A 17,150-nucleotide genomic window follows, 5' to 3' on the forward strand; every position below is an offset into this window, starting at 1 on the left:
ATTTGCATGAATGCATGTGGTTTCGAAGCCCAACCACACTCGATTACCACCCACCCATCGCTAAACAATAGTACACGTGCCTACGCTACAACTTACATGAAGTAATCTGACGCTTTCCGCATTTTTGTACAGTGATGACGAGATCCGAGTGTGTTGATACGGGTTTAGTAAGATATAAGTTATATTTTTCTGTCGTGAAAATAATTGTTACGAAGTGAAGATTTGTAAGATGAATCGATTTTTTAATCGATAATTACGATTAACTATTGTCGATTTTCTATTACTTGACTGCATCTTGTTTTAAAGTCAGTACCGATGAAAAGCTTATTAGAGGCTCGTAAGAAGTTATCTATCTTAGTGTTTATTGAAATCGTTTCAGATTATAACATCAAAAGAATAGGTTGCCCGTATTTTTGCACCACTCCACCGCTCGTAAAATATAATTTCACGATTATTTTTGTAGTTTTTGAGACGGATTGTTATTACCAAAGTTATGACAACTTATTTGTAAACAGTTTGAAAGAACCCATGAATGAACTTCGAAGATAATCGTAGTCGTATTCGTGAAATATAATGGCGAACAACCAATATGTTTAATAGAGCTAGAAAAGCTAAATAGTCTCCAGAATCCTTTAAATTTCTCGCGTTTTTATTGAGCCATTACCGCCCACACAGTCCGAAACAATGGACTGTCGATTTTCAACGCTCGCTAGAATAATATAAACTATTAAATTAATATTTTATTATGCATCAGATAAAAGAACGTAACTAATAGAAATATTATACAGAAATATAATGGCACTTTGATATTTCAAGGTTGAAAAAATTGACACAGCGAATAAGAGAGAATATTTTGCGTTAATTATATTCTGAATATAATAATATTTTGTTCGTGTCTTTGAATGTCTAAGGGATAAAAGTTTTGGTCCTTTTGCTGGTCTTTTAGATCCCTAGAAGACGACCAAAAGGACCAAAACTGTTTACTAATTTGAATATAAGATATCAACAAATGTTCGCAATTGTACATCGCGGTGAAATGATCGTTTATTCAAGTGTTTCAAACAAATGTAGATTTTACCTCGAAAAACTGGCAAGAAATTCAGTAGTTATTTAAAGAAAAGAGTAAAAAAAGCTCATTACGCTACTTGCATAAATTGTTGATTTTATGCCATTTCATCTTGAACCAGTTGTAGTTTCACTTTTAACTAATAAAATGATGAGTCAAAAGAGTTTGAATAAATCATTGATTTTGAATAAATATTAAATAATATTTAATGTATTCAGACATTTTAAATGTTGATTGTGAAATCTTTTGATTTTAGTTCTTTATATATTGATAATATGTATACATACATATCTTATATCTGTGTTTTAGAATTAATCTTAGCAATTTAAATCCTATTCTAAAAAAGAATGGTACAGATAAATAAATATAATATATTTTTTTTAGGTTTATTGTGTTTTATTTCCTTCTATACACTATATATGATAATGTACTTGTATAGTCATATTATATGCATATATTGTCTCACACTTAAACCGCTTAACCGATTGCGATGAAATTTGGTATGGAAATAGTTAAGAGTAACGGGAAAAGACATAAGGTACTTTTTTCTTTTTTTTATGGTATAGGTTGGCGGACGAGAATATGGGCCACCTGATGGTAAGTGGTCACCATCAACCATAGACAATGACGCTGTAAGAAATATTAACTGTTCCTTACATTGTCAATGTGCCACCAACCTTGGGAACTAAGATGTTCCTTGTGCCTGTAGTTACACTGGCTCACTCACCCTTCAAACCGGAACATAACAATACTGAGTACTGTTGTTTGGCGGTAGAATAACTGATGAGTGGGTGGTACCTGGGCTTGCACAAAGCCCCACCACCTACTTTTAATTATTTAACCTCTCGAAGGACGAATATGAAGAAGTATGACGACGGTATGTGTGCTTATTGTACAAAATTTGCGAGAGTAGAGCCCTGGTCTTAGCTGGTTCATACATTGGAACTTGGAACATGGCCTATTCAAAAAACATTGATAAATCAAATATCAAAATATACTTTATTCAAATAGACTTTTACAAGCACTTTTGAATCGTCATTTAACAATTAAGTGAAGTTACCACCGGTTCGGAAAGTAGATTCTACGGAGAAGAACCGGCAACAATCTCAGTAGTTACTCTTTTTCAAAATTTAAAAAATACAGTCTTATTAGTTAAATACAATTATATGTATATGTATGTAATGTAGCATACATTACATACTGGAAGTCAACAGGTATTAACTCCACGCTTTTTTATTATCTATAAAATCTTGTATCAAATAAATATATCGATTATAAATTAGTCATAATGATGACAACAATCAGCTATAATGATACACATACTCAACACAAGAATTGAAAATGAAAAACACGTTAACTTAGTATTTATTTCTAGGCAGAATATATAAGATTTTTATTGTAACTTTACTGACATATATATAATTACAATTTTAAATATGTATAAAATTTTATATATTTCGTTTGTACAAATTAAACCAGTTTAAAATCTAATGCAAAAAATATGTATATTTAGAATTATCGTACAAAGATTATGTAGATAATTTTTTTAAATTTATTGACGAGAATATTGTCATACAGATACTTTTGTGTCAATAAATTAATATAAAGTAATGAAGTGGACATAGTGATAGCAAGCGCGATAAATAATTATTATTTATGATATGGTAATATGGTGATATATATATGTCGGATCGACAGCGACATCAGTACGATCGTCAGACATCATAGGGGCGTATTACTGGGGTGATCGAGCAAAGAGGGAACCGCGAATACAGGAACACGTTTATTCAACGTTTAAAGTATAGCTCGCGTCATGTAAAAAGAACGCTAGCAGTCAACCTGCGCACTAGACGATTTATCGGTCTATTTGGTGGTATGAGGTGCGGCGGGTCAAGCGCCGCATGCTCGCCGGTGCGCTATTGGTTCGTCAGTCGCCCTTTGCTATCCACGCAGTGTCCACGTTACGTTTGTTCTCAAAATACCATCACGCAAAAAAGTTATTATTACGAAATGGTTTTATATAGGAAAGAAAGAAATAATATTTATGACGTAAATTGTTTTATGAAGAGAGAGGATGATATTAATGCAGTTGATAATAATTTATAACAATCTATAAAATGGTGGTCCGTTTTATAGATTGGCACAAAATGGTTCGAATCTAAATATTAAAAGGTTTAAAAGATTCGGAATTTCTTACTGTCTCTCTAACTAGCGGCAAAAATAAAAGAACTGAATAAAGCCTGCCTATGGTGTGCCTATCAATATTTAATTTGCAAACCCGCGAGCGAGGCTACTTCAAAAATAAACAATATGCCTAGTACTTTCTTGCTCGATAGTACCCATGCGCAAACACACCCCCTCCGCTTTCTTCCAGCGTTCTTTTTACACGACGCGGTCTATACTCAATACACTAATTCAGTATCACGCTGTATCACACTTGGCAACGAAGCGAATGACAGTTCTTAGGACGGAGGTACTGATCTTCACGAGAGCGGAATCGCAAGTGAGTTGTCTCTGTGCGCCTCCATCGGGTAGGCTCTGTCGTAGCACGAAGTTAGTCGCGTTGTGACGTAACGATAGTGCTGCCACCTGGCGGGAATAGTGCCGCGCTTCGTTTTGCTAAGGTATTCATGACCGTCTCCGACATATATAATAGAACGATAAATCAAATATGATAGAAACAGCTTAAGTCGATTAGGAGCAATCAATCGGACTGATAATCCTTAATGCAAGATTTATGTTATTCTTACTTAATACATTACATACGGGTACATTGATGAGTATTCCTATTAACTATAAGCTCTGAGAACTTTGTAAATTCATTTTTTAATCGTGTTTAAACATTATTAATTCGTTAATTTCGGACGCACACGTTTTGAAGTGCGTTTACACTACAAAGGTTTTACTTACATCGTATTTGTAATTGAGATACTTTTATATCAGTATTATAAACTTGATACAATTTATGACATTCCATAAAATACAAAAAAAAAAAAATATTTCAAATTAATATTTTATAATATACTAGTAGTTTACCCGCGCCTTCGCTCGCATTTTAGGATTGTCATGTATCAGCTAAAAAAGTACCCTATGTTGTTTCCTGGAGTTCAAGTTTGCTTCATACCAAATTTCATCAAATTCGGTTCATTGGTGGTAGTGAAAGAGCGACAGACAAACAGATAAATGGAATTACTTTCACATCTATAATATTAATATAGATATGGATTTTATTTTGTAATTAATGAAGAAGCGACGAACATATAATTAATTAATATTTATAGTCCCTATCGTTCGCAATTTCACGTACAAATAGAATCTGAAAACACATACTAATATGTGAGAAACATACAGCAGCATATGGCTTACCATAAAAACTCACGGTTTGTCTGCGAAAACCTAAAAGTATTTGTCTATATTAGAGCATTTTCATTTACTTTAAGTATGCTCGTCTGCGCTTCGTCGTGAAAGAGCGACAGACAGACAGAGAGACGTAGTTACTTTCACGTTTATAATATTAATTGTAATAATTATAATGTTTGTGAAGGTTAATTATTTGTGATTTTTATTTTCGAATACCAAATCGTTCCGCTTATGAATGTGTCTGAATCCTTATTATGTTCTCAATGGTAAACAGTCTTTGTAGTTTCCGTGGCCCACGCATTTGTGGGCGTCACTACAGTCCGCCGTAAAGACCATTTTGTTATACAAACATGGAATTTTGATATTTTCGATGAACAAAATAATGGATATTTTAGCGTGAATATTAAAATGTTTGGTCCGTTGTATGCTTTCCAATTTTAGTAGTGTGTTTGCTTAACGGACAAGATTTAGAGTATGAGGTTATATTATACAGCTCGTAGGTGGCAATTTAGTAGTGAATTACGCTTAGAGTGATATTCCAGACTGATGAAAAAACGTTATTTTTTTAAATGTTCTGTTACTATAACAACAAAGGCGAAAGTCATAGAGCCATTACTAAAAATAAGGTTTTATATAAAATAAACGACAAAAGACATATATCACCATCGATAAAGTGTATAAGTATATTGTTCTAACATACATACATATGGCGAAATTATTTTATATTTTAATTATTTATGGGCACTAACAAAAAGGCTGCGTTATATTAGATCGTCTACCGCCAAATAGACATTGGCGCTGTAATATTAACAATTACTTCTAGCCTAATGCGCCAGCAACCTAGGTAACTGAAAGTTGCCTGTTGCTGTAATTACTCACCTGACTGACTGCTGACTCACCCTTAAAACTGAAACATAACAATAACACGAGTGTTTTTAGCGGTAGAATGAGTAAAGAGAATGTGGTACCTTCCCAAATAGGTTTGAAGGTAAAGTTAAAACAAATTCATAACGCAGGTTTAAAAGGTTTCGCAAAATACGTCATAAATCTTAAAAGGCTGTTACTCTTTCACGATAAACTACTGCACCGAATTTGATAAAATTTGTTATGAAACAAGCTTAAATACTAAGAAAGGACATTGCTACTTTTTATAACTAAAATAAATTACCCTCTGCGACGTGGGTAAAAATCTAATTAGTTTATTGTAATTATAGTTTATATTATTATTACATTAGTTATATAGAGTCGAGATGGCCCAGTGGTTAGAACGCGTGCATCTTAACCGATGATCGCGGGTTCAAACCCATTAGCTTATTACAATTAGCCTATTATAATAATGGTTTATATTATTATTATATTACTTATATAGAGTCGAGATGGCCTAGTGGTTAGAACGCGTGCATTTTAACCGATGTTTGCGGGTTCAAACCCAGGCAAGCACTGCTGTTTCGTGTGCTTAATTTGTCTTTATAATTCATCTCGTACTCAGCGGTGAAGGAAAACATCGTGAGGAAACCTGCATGTGACAAATTTCATAGAAATTCCGCCACATGTGTATTCCACCAACCCGCATTGGAACAGTGTGGTGGAATATGTTCCAAACCTTCTTCTCAAAGGGAGAGGAGGCCTTTAGCCCAGCAGTGGGAATTTACAGGCTGTTGTTGTTGTTGTAGTTGTTGTTGTTATATATAATATACGTAAATAGTAATAAAGACTTACATATAAAAAACGATTCGCACAGTATGAAGCAGATTCAGATATGCGAACTGTATTACTGGATAAAAAATCTGCACGTGTACGAAACAATTCACACAAACGCACCGCTATCGTCATCTACATATGCTTACAAAGAAATCCAATCGTCCAAAAAACCCGCAGATACTAAATTTCGATTTCGTAACCAATTTTGGTGTACACAGCCGAGAGCTGGTATTTTTTTGCCTTTCCATGTTTTTTATATTAGCCGACGTCCTTCATGGCATCCTATAAACAAAGAGCCTCGTTAGTGCTCCTGGAATCCAGTTGGAATCGATGGAAAAAAAGTACCTCCAATCGATCGAATGTCAACGACCCATCTGACGTGGGAATCCGGCCGGGATGACATTACAGAGGCATTGTTAGCTTTTTATTGTGCAATACCGCCGATTTGTTGGAGTAAGGCCTTCGCAGATAATTGTACTCGACGTTTCGATTTGAAATACGGTTCGGAAGTCGTACAACTGCCAAGTTTATACATTTAGGTCCATAGCAAGAGATTGATACTTGTAGTTATTGCTATATATACATATGACTGTTTGGAAAATAAGTTGTGGCACTAAGTTATGGATAACTTGTGAGAATGTTGTTGTTTAATCCCGTTGTTCGACGTGACAGAATTTATTCCGAAACATGCAGGTTTCCTTAGGATGTTTTCCTTCACGAACCCAGATCTTCGCTACGATGAATATTTGTAACAATATAATGTTGTCTTAAATTTTCGCGATTATTACACATTGAAATAAAACTAGTTATAACGGATTTGAATCGCGTATATTAATTATTATTAACATCCCGACGTTTCGACGGGTCTACCCGTGACCACGAACGCTGTAAAGTGCTCGAAATGTCGGGATGTTAAAAAAAATTAATATACGCGATTCAATTCCGTTATAACTAGTTTTATTTCAATATTCGTAACAAATTTGTAAAAATCGATATTCGTCGTATTTTTTTATATCTGTAATCGATTCATTCTTACTCAATCCCGATCACTAATTCAGCAATGACTTATCTTTAATGAAATAAATAAATTTAAATTCAATTGAAAAAGCCTTTTAGAAACAGTTAATTACTACTATTTTAATTTTAATGTGCACCGTGCTTGCATCTAAATTCTAATGATTCTTGATTACGTTATAAATGGTCGTTTAACATTATTCACTAATAAAACTTAGCGCTACTGGCATCGAAAGCTGATAGGATTAATTTTATTTGTTTAATGCATAAGGTAAGGCCAGCGTCCACTAAATATAGCATACCATAGCACTTCACATTATACCTTTGAAAATATTCGAAAGTGCATTTTCACATTGAAGTCTGTATAAATAAATACGAATGATGGGAAATCGTTGATGCAAAGTTTTTTGATCGACTTGATCAAATAATTGAATATTTATAATAAACGTACATTCAATCGCTTGGATATTCGAGGGAAAGATTGAGAACGTTTTTAAAGACATGCTCAGCGTTATTGCGGACACTATCGGGAGTTAGTTCATTTTGGCTTATATAATTTAAAAATTTACATACATAAAATAGGTATATTAAAATGTATTTGTCTTTTTTTGTCAACAGTAAATTGACATTCGGGAGTAAGAGATAACTAAGGAACTACAGAGTCTAAATTAAATGCTTATGACGTGACATAAATTAGTAATATACTTCATACAAAAATGTTGTCATCTCAAAACAAATATTATCACTCTAATGTCCAATGTATGACAGTATCTGGGGGCGTCACGTGGTCGCCACGAGTTGATAGTGTGGGCAGACACCATTGTACTCAGACTAACTTTCTAATTTCATATCAAATTATGAATTTGTATATATCTTACACTTCATCAATTATTCTTCTAGCTCCAAGCAAATTTGTTGTGTTCCAATTTTAAAAGTAACTGAGCCAATGTAGGAACAGGTACAATGGAGATGTGCAGTAAAAATGAATAGTCAGGAAGACCTATGCTGTGGTCACACTTATCACCAGGTAAACTATAAGTAGGCAGGTAATGACGACCTCCGTGGTCGAGTGGTGTGTACACCGATTTACATGGATACGCCACTCCGAGGTCCCGGGTTCGATTCCCGGCCGAGTCAATGTAGATTATCATTACTTTTCTACCTTGTCTTGGGTCTGGGTGTTTGTGGTACCGTCGTTACTTCTGATTTTCCATAACACAAGTGCTTTAGCTACTTACATTGGGATCAGAGTAATGTATGTGATGTTGTCTCATATTTATAAAAAAAAAACTGAGCCAATGTAGGAACAGGTACAATGGAGATGTGTAATAAAAATGAATAGTCAGGAAGGCTATGATGTTGTCACACTTACCACTAGGTAATCTATAAGTAGGCACATACTAAAATGATGAATATAAAGAACATATTCCATGAACTTTTCAGACATTAATATTCTATATACTTTTGTGTTTAAACACACTATGATATGGTATATTAGTCTATACCTAAAACTCCTTTTAAAAAAATAAAATAATTGTATTGTTTTTAATTAGTTTCGATGTCTTGAGCTTTGCTTTTGATGGAAAACCAAGTTAACGTTTAAATATCAGGCACTCTCATTTCGATGGTGTCGTGGAATCTGTAACCTTATACGCTGATTGCGATAAGCCATCAGCATAAGGTTTATGCTTATTTTAGGGATCCGCATCATATGTATGAGTATTTTACAAATTTCCTTAGAATTTGGTTAAATTGGTACTTTTACGACATTTTTGTTAAACGTTCATACATACATATTTTTTGAGCTGAGATGGCCCAGTGGTTAGAACGCGTGCATTTTAACCGATGATTGCGGGTTCAAATCCAGGCAAGCACCACTATATATAATTTATTTTTATAATTAATTTGTCTTTATAATTCATCTCGTGCTCAGCGGTGAAGGAAAACATCGTGAGGAAACCTGCATGTGTCTAATTTCATAGAAATTCTGCCACATGTGTATTCCACCAAAACGCATTGGAACAGCGTGGTGGAATGTGTTCCAAACCCTCTCCTTAATGGAAGAGGAGGCCTTATCCCAAGTGTGTTCCCAAAATTTTCAGGCTGTTAATTTACTTTACATATTTTTATGATAGTGGTTTAATATTTTTAATGTAAGTTAAGGTTATTTTTTCTGTTGCTTGTATAACATTGCAATATTCTTTCTTTCATATGTATTCGTAAAAAAATGCCTTTCGTATATTTTGTAACAAAATTTTCAGCCGTATGCAAAATAGCCTTGAAAATTTACCGACACTTCTTCAAATTTCAATACACGATGTTATAGACCAAAATCTAAAGAATAAAATCTTGTTATAAAATTAAAAACAGAAATAAAATATATACTAATAATATAAATGTGAAACTCTGTTACCCCTTCACGCTTAAGGTGAGATGGTTTGAGTTTCGGTAAGGACAAGGGCTACTTTTTATATTCGAGCCCGAATTCGAAATGATGTGACGAGTTGTGTACTATAAAAGTTTAATAAATTTTAATATTTTTTTTAAAGTCCCAAGTTGAACTAGTGATATGTCAGGCAAACTTTTTTATTTTTTTATCATGGCTTTTATTTGTGCCAGGGGGGCACAGATTATTTCGCCAGTGTCACGTGCCAGGCAAACTTAGTATTAATTAGTCTTTCACATTGAAGTGTTGTTTCAAATATTAGTTAGTGTGACCAGTTACTTAAAATAAATAAAAATAATACTGAAATTAGTAAATAATAAATTTAAAAAAAGAACGAATAAAATAATGTAAGAATCTTTGAGCGTGTCTTAAGTAAATACTTTACCGTACAAGGGTTTCACGGAATATGTCTAAGCGAAACACTTTTGTCGTCCATTGTATTTCTCTTTTGTAATTCTACGGCTTCCTATGGGAAAGCCGTGTCATTACCATTTAAACGATTGCCTTAGAACAATATTCTCGTCTTCGCGTGGGTTTTCCATTGATTACATTTTATTTATTGTGCATGGGAAAACTTTATGGTTTATTGTAAACGCGTATAAGGACTTCCTAATGGAATAAATTACTGGAAAAAAATAAAATAGAAATAGAAAAGTAACTTTTATAACTATAATAAGGTTTGTAAAAATACTCTCTATATTTAATTTAACTACATATCTAGAAAGACTCGAAGTAGAAATGATAATAAATATTACATTATAATACTAATAGTAACAATAATTCTGAGGTTCGTTGATTTTTTTTCTTATTAAAACCACACCTCATAAATTGCTTACCAAAATAAAATTACTCATTTAATATTAGAATATAATTAGTAGTATTTGAAGTATATCACCTCCATTGAAGAAATGTTACTTCCAAATATTCCCCTCCAAAGCAGATCTGTACCCAGCTGTGGGAGTGCCTGTTACTTTAAGCCATTTTTAAGGTTTCATATAAATATTTTTTATTACCATATATAAAAATTAACTAAATAATTATCTGAACTCATGACTAAGTTTAAAAAATGAAATATTGAACAGTGTACGGGATGCCTAATGATGTGAAAGTTGCAGATACCATATTGACCCCACGGTCTATGGCCATAAACATTTCTGGTACAAGTTTAAACATTTTTAGAGATAAATATGAATACATTCTGATATAATAAATTAAGTCTATTGTTAAACATACTGTAATAAATATTATTATCGAAATCAAAGTACGGTGTACAGTAGAGTGGGTACTTATAAACGCAAAATTCAGAATTTGGTTTTTACAAGAAGTCTTAGTTAGGATATATTAAGTAACTCAAATTAGTAGGTATGTTGCAAACTTCTATACATATATATAATTATCAATCTATGATTTCTGACATATAGGTAAAATCATTGCAATAATTAAAACTATTTTCAGAATTTTACAAAATTCGTCCCAGCATTTCCATCCTTAATATTTTCGGGCTTAGCATTGAAAATTGAAGGAGAATAAAACGTTGCTATTACTCTATAATATTTTAAGTACGATTTAAATCATTGTTGTTTCACATCGATTTCGACACGAGAGCCCTTACCATTAGCTTAATTCGCATTTTGTATAAAAACTGACCACTTAGTATCAATATTTGAGCGATTAAGATGAATCGATTCGATAATTGGACGAGGATCCAATTATAGCTAATTACGAGAAAATAAAATAAAATCGATACAACTTACAAACGATATTCTTTTATGAGTTGCCAAGTATACGTACTTTTTTTAAATAATTATGTAGTCTTTTTTCTTTTAAAAGTTGTCGTATTTTGTAATGATTTTGACGCGTGGGAAAATTCTATTGGAAATTTTTAAAGATAGATTCGTGGAATGCGATGTGTCTTCTTATTTTCGATGCAACGAAAATTTGTCTTTACAAGTTTTTTTTGGCAATATTTCATAAGTACTTAATCAATCGTTCATTAAAATACAGAGTATTAATTACATAGATAGTTATAATTACAATATTAAAATGAGGAAAATTTGGCAAGATCGAAGATATTTGTCTCATTTCTTTGTAATTACCCTAGCCGTTACTTCAAACTGGAACTATATATATATATATAGTATATTGTTTTGCGTTGGAATGCCTGCGTGATTGGTTCTCACTGTGAAAGTTTTTAACAAATTCCATTACACCGGTTACAATCGGTCATCTGCTTGATGATCTGGACTTGACCCATTATTATCACGCGTTACAAAATCAACACCAGAACATACTTTATTCAAATAGGCTTATACAAGCACTTTTAAATCGTCATGTAACAAACTTTCCATCGAGAAGAGCGGGAAGAAAATCAGTACTTATTATTTCCAACATTTAAAAATATAAAGTAATGTTAGCTAAATACAATTACATATGTCCACGATCTATTTATTGATTTTGCGGAGTCGAAAACTTGTCTATATAATATAAGCTATCCTTACGTATCGAGCATTGTAGAATGATTGTCACTGATTCTTCAAAATGATCAAGTTATAAGGCAGGCCAGTCATCTGCGTAGGACATATTATAGAACAAAACTGTTTGGTTAATACATTTGCACTCTCCTCCCTAATTCTCTGAAGTCAATGGGCTTCGTGTACTATTTCCTGTTACTAAGCATATTTTGACCAAAGAACCTGATGACATTTTATTATCCAGGGTTAGATCTACTATCTCGTATTCATTATAGCCAACGACTTCACAAACGTGCTAGTCAAACAGATTAAACTATAACCCGACAAAATAAAAACTCAGCGCAGTTTCTTGTATATTATATACAAAAAGCGTGACATTATTACATTGACTCCGTATGAAATGCATTTTCTATACCCGCACTTTCTGAATTTCATCAGTCTCGGTTATGAAAATAAAACTGCAACTAACCGCGTTGAAGCAATATCCGGGCTTTTGAAAATCTAACGACATGCCAAGAAGTTCAGCCCGTATTATGGAACATTATGAAACTTTAGAATTTATTTAAACAGTCTTTATGTTTGATTTTATCATATTTCGATTTATAATGTAATTTATCTACCTTTCAACACACACGAGTCCTTTATAACATAATAACTTTTATATATTTTATATTCCATGTTTGAATTTTAAGATGTGAGAAGCAGTACGAATAGGTATGGAAATTCAAAAGACCATACTTTTCTGATTTGACAATATGTCAATAGAAGCAAATATGATTGTCTTTATATATATTGTTTTTAGTTTATCTATGAAATGAAACCTTATTTTATTAGAATATGCTTCGTATTAAATGAAAATGTATTTAAAATTCGAACACGTAATTACTTGTATACATATAGGAGACTTTGTTTTTACTGTGAACTCTTTATAGTGTATAGTTGAACTGTTCAGAAATTGATGAACTGCAGCGTTTACAATAAGTTAATAGCATAAAAACCTTCTCAAATATACAAATATGTACTGACATAGTGTTAATTGGTCACACAATGTTTAATTGTTTACCAGTATCCACAACTATATTCATTGTTATAATAATAACGACGAATTTGCTAATTCAGTACATTTTTTTCATGAAACAACGTCGTAAATCTCACATTGTGAAATACGATTACAGTTAGTTATTCAATATTCCAAGTATATGAAATAAGCTAATCATATTCCTCGCATAAATCACTTACAATCAGAATTCTGTTTGAATCAAGAAAAAGCTGGTATTGGAAGCGCAAACATCGTTTGTTTATCGACCGTTCAAGTATTCCGACGGATTGTGAATCACGATCAAATCGAATCGCTGATTTTTCTGAAAAATTAAAACCTCTCCGCTCTGAACCTCGTTTGGTTTTCGACGTCATATTTTTCTCATTTTCGAGATCAGTAATGAGTTCGAAATGAAAATTTAATTAAATTGTTAGTCCTTGAAATTGTTTTTAGATAATATTTAGACAACAATCAGCAATTGGTGAAAATAGTATTTGCGTACATTAAAAATAATTTGAATGAATTTCGAAATACATGAAACGTTTTGCTTTGATTTAGTTTAATTGTAATTATATTTCGGGTCAAAATTATGACACCATAGTGAAATGAAATGTTTTATATCAAATAGATTTTGTTGATAATAATTTACTTTAAATTTGTTCATTTTTTTTCTTATACAATCGTAGTACCGTTCTCTAACCGACTAGTAACTTTATTCGGCTATCTTAAACTAATTATTTGTTAACTTTCTCTTTATAATGAGACGATAGTTGATTTTTTACCCATCCCATATGCTATTAATACATGAACATTTATCAATATAGACACTATGCTTGATTATTGACCAATCGTACATACATCATGGAATTGTGATAACTTATCCCGTAGTACATTCGTTGTTAGCTAGTAATAGAGATACAAGTGAGCCGGTGTTACTTCAGGCACAAGGTATATAACATCTGAGTCCTCAAATTTCGTGGTAGTCTGTTTACTGTTTTTTGTCTTTGAACGTAATAGCTGTAGTACTAATGAATACAATGGCCCAAGGGATCAGCGGGACCTGAACTTTTCCCAGGCGGCTCAAATGTTATCAAGCTATTAGGGCATCTTATGTTTGTATTCTGTAAACGATATGATTTGTTTTTTTTTTTTGTTTTTTGGTATAGGTTGGCGTACGAGCATATGGGCCACCTGATGGTAAGTGGTGTCACCATTACCCATAGACAATGACGCTGTAAGAAATATTAATTATTACTTACATCGTCGCTACCAACCTTGGGAACTAGGATGTTATGTCCCTTGTGCCTGTAGTTACACTGGCTCACTCACCCTTCAAACCGGAACACAACAATACTGAGTACTGTTATTTGGCGGTAGAATAACTGATGAGTGGGTGGTACTTACCCAGCCGGGCTTGCACAAAGCCCTACCACCAAGTAAGAAATATACCTATGTATGAGAGTACAATTGTTTTTCTTCGCTATCAAGATGCAATTTTAACGCAAAATAAGCCTTCGATTCGTAAGAGTTTTAAGTTAATATCAAATTATATTAAATCAACTTATGACGTAATAAACAGCTCATTTTTATCGAACACTGATGTGATATCGTTTTAATTTATAACGCAATTTGATATTAAAATCCATAACACATCATTGGGCTTAATTAAAGCTCGTAATAACGAACTTCCAATAGGCTTTTAGTACTTCATTATAGAACGTTGACATGATTTTTGTTGTTAATAATTAATAATGATATGTGACAAATGTCGTAGTGAATATATTATGAGTTTGTTTTATTTTTAATAATAATTATAATTACGACGAATTTGTTCAAGTTTGAAACAACTTTATTTATTTATTTTTATTTAAATACTTTATTGATAACCACAAAGTTTATGGGACACAAGGCGGAATTAATGCCTGAAGGCATTCTCTGTCAGTCAACCCTTAGGTCAATCGGAACAGCATGAAGGCGGTAAATAATAAATAATTAACAATATAAAACAATATATGCACATACTTGTAAATCTAAATAAAAAAATATTAGTTGTATTTATTATCACAATACTAGAATATTTGAAGTGGTGGTAGGGTTTGTGCAAGATCGTCTGGGTAGGTATGATGATTAACTCATCAGATATTCTACTGTATACCTGCAACAGTACTCAGTATTGTTGTCTTACGGTTTGAAAGGTGAGTGAGCCAGTGCAACATCTTAGTTTCCATGGTTGGTAGTGCATTGGTAATGCAAGGGATGGTTAAATTTTCTTACAGCGCCATTGTTTAGGGGGCCCATATGCTCGTCCGTCAACCAATACCATAAAAAACAATTAAAATAAGTATTGCTATTGTATTAACCATGACCACGTGGAATGGTGATAGTAATTGTCAAGCATTTTCCTGATGAATCGCTATTCAAATTTCCTGTCGGAAAATGAATCAAGCATTACTTTACAATAGGCTATTTGACTGGTTTTTAAAATCCATTTACATGACAATATGGCGCTGCAATGGGGTCGGTGACGTCATTTTGATGTATTTTAATCTGTGGTACCTATAGTAGAAAATCAAGTTTACAAGAAAGTGACTTCATAATAAGCCCGGCCAATCAGGAGCGTTTTGTGTCACGTGACAAACGTTTGAAAAAATGCATTTTTATTTGTGGGTTTTTGAATAAATTACTTATTATTTTCCAGTTTCGTTTATAAATAACCATTTTTAAACTCATAATATACACTGATTACAATAATACACAGTTTATTTTTCGCATTGTCAAATAGCCAATTAAGTTTTCCGAGTGAAGAATTAGAATATTATAAAATAATTATATAAAGGTCTTATTCATTATTTAAATTCCAATTATAAGATGCGTTTCGATTTATAATCGAGCTATAACCGAAATGCTTAGAATATCTAAGTGGTTTATAATGCGCCTGCATATTCCGTCATAGCTACAATGTGCATCTTAGTTAATTCACCAGAACAAATTTTGCCAGGCGGTAAGCTTAAGATATACGCTACGTGATTTTGTGGACAATATATATAATTTAATATGTATGTTGTTGCTATATTACTATGTTGGCAAAGTTGGTCTACATATATAGATATATAATTCAAAGATGACCGACTGATATAGTGATCTATCAACGCACAGCCCAAATCACTGGACGGATCGGGCTGAAATTTGGCATGCAGTTAGATAGCACCCTCTGTGAAAGGATTTTGATAAATTTCAACCCTTTGAGGATAAAATAGGGGATAAAAGTTTGTATAAAATATAAATCTTCTTACATTTTGGAACATTGAACTGAAATTAAAGATTGGAGCTACTATGGTCCCTTATTTTATCTCCCAATGTAAATATGTATATAAGATACTCCAAGACAGGACATAGGCTACTTTTTTGCCAATGCCTAAAACATGACAATCAACACCTTAAAAGCGAAAAAAGCCAGAGACGACTACTAGTTAGAATATAGATCCTATTGTTTCAAGATCATGCCGATGAACATTTTAAAGGTTTTTCCGTGCAATCCCTTGACTCAGAGAGAACTTAAAGCAGTAGACACAGCGATTTTTTCAGTTATGATGGAATTGCTTTCCTTCAGAGTCGAGATGGCCCAGTGGTTAGAATGCGTGCATCTTAACCGATGATTGCGGGTTCAAACCCAGGCAAGCACCGTTGATTCATGTGCTTAATTTGTCTATATAATTCATCTCGTGCTCAGCGGTGAAGGAAAACATCGTGAGGAAACCTGCATGTGAAAAATTTCGAAGAAATTCTGCCACATATGTATTCCACAAACCCGCATTGGAACAGCGTGGTGGAATTTGTTCCTAACCTTCTCCTTAAAGGGAGAGGAGGTCTTTAGCCCAGCTGTGGGAATTTACAGGCTTTTGTTGTTGTTTGTTTTACTATCCCTTTGGATTATTTGAGTGAAATAAAGAGTTCACTCTTACTTGACGCTGTAATATGCAGTTTCTCGTTAATGGCAGTCTTGCTTGAGGAAGGACGTTATTACAAAACCGGTCAGAATTATCATTATCATTG

At 33.0% G+C, this 17,150-nt stretch overlaps 1 protein-coding gene across 1 annotated transcript in view; it reads left to right on the forward strand.

The window, feature by feature from the left end:
* LOC124539249 overlaps window positions 1-17,150 on the forward strand; it is a 118,601-nt gene that overhangs the window by 14,660 nt on the left and 86,791 nt on the right. The window lies entirely within an intron of this gene.

This window comes from Vanessa cardui, chromosome 22 (assembly GCF_905220365.1).
Source record: "Vanessa cardui chromosome 22, ilVanCard2.1, whole genome shotgun sequence".
NCBI classification, from domain to species: Eukaryota; Metazoa; Arthropoda; class Insecta; order Lepidoptera; family Nymphalidae; genus Vanessa; species Vanessa cardui.